Raw genomic sequence first — 3656 nt, 5'->3', positions numbered from 1 at the left:
TCACGGTGACTTGCAAGCAACTCACTGTACTTTGGCACTGAACGATCTGAATTTCTAATTCAGATATTGAAAAGTTGCTGGGTGCAGTCAAGTACTCACGAAGTCTGTGTATGAGTCAAGAAGGGATTGACCGCTCCAGATTATAGGAGTTGATGTTTTGCTGTATTTCAATTTAGTAAAACCTTGGCCAGGGTAAACCAAGTGATTGGTCACTCGAATTTAATTAATTGAAATACAATTTGGATGACCGGACCAAAGTGTGACAGTTCACTTTAGGTCATCTTAAGCATCGTTGGTCAAAAGGATGAATTATGCGGTAACCATATGAATGGGTTTTTGAATGTTGCTTTGCATATTCGACCTATCCGGACATCGGGTATCATTGCTAGATGGTCACCTCGATTAGTGCATGGAGTGGTTCATGTACTACCGGCTTAGTGTTCGAACCTATCGGAGTCACGCACATAAGTCAAGTTAAGTAGGAAGGACTTGATCCAATTTAATTGAGAATTAAATTGTGGGTCATTTGAGATTTGGTTTTGTCTATGTTCAGCTAGCACTGAACATGAGGTACATACTGAATTTCATGGATGTGTATTTAATTATGTCTGTATTCTGGTTTAATCAAGTTTCAATTAATGTAATTGAAATTGATTTGGACTCATTTGTTGAGTTTGTTTTTGAATTGGATTCAAATGAATGTAATTGGGCTTAATGATGATTTTATTAGAATTTATTCCATATTTATTCTAGTCCAAGTGTGACTCGGATTGATCTGAAAATTGAATTAATTGGAGTTCACATGAATCAGATTCATGTGGAATTTTTTCGGATCCAAAATCTTTCAAATTGGTCTTCAATTTGATTTAGAACCAATAATGGACCCAAGCCCATTTGATTCAGCCCATTTGAATTAACCCATTTAAGAAAAGTCAAATTTGATTTGGAAATTTACTTGCTTGCCCCTCTATTTGAATGACACGTTTTTGGTTCTAGTTTCTTCCTCGGTCCAGTGGACCAATTTTTTTCTGCAAACCTTCTCCCGTGGACCGCGTTCTTCTTCTTCTTCCGAATACATCAAAGGCCGCTTGATCTTCCCTCTTTCGGCTACCATTTGAAGATCCGAAGAGACGTGTCTCTTCGGTTTTGAAACCTCTTTAATATAGGACTGATTTAATTGAAATCAAACGGTTCAAAAAAATTCAATAAAATCATGAAACGTTTGGCGTTCACTCTTCCCTTTTGGCGTTTTCTCTTCCCTGGTTCAGCCTTGTCTTTGCCTATAAATAGGCTAGCTTTCTCTTCATTCTGAGCTAGAGATTTTATCTGGGGAGAGGGGAGATTCATGATCTTTTGAGTAGCCTGTAAAAGAGAGAAAAAGGAAATGGGAAGAAAGAGGAAAAGAAAGAAAAAGAAAAAGGAAAGAAAGAATTTTTGAAATTCTTTTCTTCCAGGGGTTTTTGCACTATACAGACATCATCCTACCTACCTGCATTTCTTGGCGTGCGTGTGAAGTAGAGGGTCCGTACATCCGGGCCTTGCATAGCACCAGATCCATCAGTACCAGATCCGGCACCAGATCCAGTTCCAGATCCAGTTCCCGATCCAGTACCAGATCTAGCATCCGATCCAGTATCTGATCCAGCACTTGGCCCTGTACCAGATTCTGTTCCTGAGTACCTTGACCATCTTCCGCTGCAGGATCGAGGTATGATAAACATAATATAGTTATGTTATTTATTTATACCTGTTATAAATAAATAGGTAAAATTTTAAAACTGATTTTCTGACCTGGCATCCGATTTTATCGGATTTTGCGAGATATTTTTCCTTCACATTGCACATAGTCTCTATAAATTATTTTAATTGTGGAGACAATCCCTCGTAAAAGAAACTAATGGTTCTCCATGTTTCAAAACCATGATGAGGACAAGAGAGAAGCAAATCTTTAAATCTCTCCCAGCATTCATAAAATGTTTCATGGTCTTTTTGTTGGAAATTACTAATGTACCTTTTCAAAAAATTAGTCCTTTGTGCGGGAAAGAACTTTTTTTTAAGAATTCTCTTTGCATATCATGCCATGTTCCTAACGATCTTGGTCTCAAGGAGTTCATCCATGTTTTGGCTTTATCCTTCAAGGAAAAAGGAAACAAGGTTAATTTAAGGATATCTTCCGATACATTTGGCACTCTAAATGTGATGCTAATTTCCTCAAAATCCTTAAGGTGAAGATAAGGGTTCTCGGATTCCATTCCATGATACTTTGGCAGCAATTGAATTACTCCTGGTTTGATTTCAAAGTGTCCTACATTTTCAGGAATAATCATGCATGAAGGTTGACTAGTCCTAGTGGGATGTAAGTATTGTCGAAGTGTCATAACTGGGGGTCTACTTTCATTACCATGGTGACTTCCTACATCATCAGGAAAATTTGCCATCTCACAAGGTGTGAGATACTGCGAAGGAATTTCAAGGATGTGTCCTAAGGGATGATCTAAAGTTGTACGACTTAATCGACCGGTGTCGTCCCTATTCCAACCTAGCATACAAAATTTAATTAATTTTTATTTTTTTTAAAAAATAAATATAAATATAAGTACCAACTAAAGATATCCTAAAACTACACCCTAAAACAAAAATCTATTCACAATCAAACATGCAACTAAACATTACACCTCAATTTCTAATATTTTTCTTAAATTTCTAGACAGCTCCTAACTGGTTTGAAGAGGGCACCTAAGCCTCCAATCCGGTCTAATGAACCGAGTTGACCAGGTAAGCTCCCAGGTAAGTGGAGGGGTCACGATGCGTTCGCAAAGGTCCCACTTAAAACCCACTTGCCTCGAACAGATGAACTGTCTTCCTTATAGGGACAAAGCTTGCCTAGACATCAACTAAGCCACAGAGCGAAATTGGTGCAACTTTTGGTGGTCTTCATCCTATTGAGCTCGAATGTCCTTAGGGGCCAACATCTAGTTGATTTTAGTTAAGCTTAGGATATTTATGCAATGGGGTGATTTTTGGGCTAAGGACGAGTGATGAAATCCCGACCTTATCTTTTTAAATGGGTTCAGCCCTTAGAGTATTTTAAGCTCATGCCATATACTATATGTAACAATCAAGAGATTTTTTTTTTAATGTTTTATGACATGACATTAAATTTCATTGAATAAGTGATCAAGCAAATTATTTATTTTTTTTTAAAATTTTATGAGTTGAAGTTTGAAACTTGAATTCTGAAATTTGAATTTGAAATTTTAGGTTTTCTATTTTTTTTTAATTTAATTTTCAATTAGCAACAAGGGTTAATGAGATATGATAACAATAAAATTCTGATTCTAAAACAATTAAGTGCAGAAAATTCAAAACAGAAAGCAGTAAAGTTTCGTATTAATATAATGGTCGTAAAAGTTTCAGAATGTCAATCAGATGAAAGAAACACAGGTCCTGCACCTGACAACCAAATTGGAGTTCAATCAGACGGTTAATTTCTTTGATATCAGAGTTTGATGCAGACTGTGCAGGAAATAGAAAAAACAGCAATAAAGAATTTTTTTTTTTCAAAAGAAAAATACTAACAAATCAACTAAAAATTAACTCTAAAATTATGCTAATAAATCAGCCGTTCCCCGGCAACGGTGCCAAAAACTTGATGC

General features: G+C 36.4%; 1 pseudogene; it reads left to right on the top strand.

Annotated features, from left to right (window-relative positions):
* The first annotated feature begins 1915 nt into the window (after positions 1-1915).
* Positions 1916-2013, top strand: LOC113463059 (small nucleolar RNA R71; annotated as a pseudogene).
* The last annotated feature ends 1643 nt before the right edge of the window (positions 2014-3656 follow it).

Source organism: Phoenix dactylifera, chromosome 13 (assembly GCF_051530095.1).
Source record: "Phoenix dactylifera cultivar Ajwa chromosome 13, Ajwa_hap1_PhDact_Kaust_v1.1, whole genome shotgun sequence".
Lineage (NCBI taxonomy): Eukaryota > Viridiplantae > Streptophyta > Magnoliopsida > Arecales > Arecaceae > Phoenix > Phoenix dactylifera.
The sequence above is the reverse complement of the archived record's forward strand: the minus strand, read 5'-3'. Positions and strand labels throughout refer to the sequence as shown.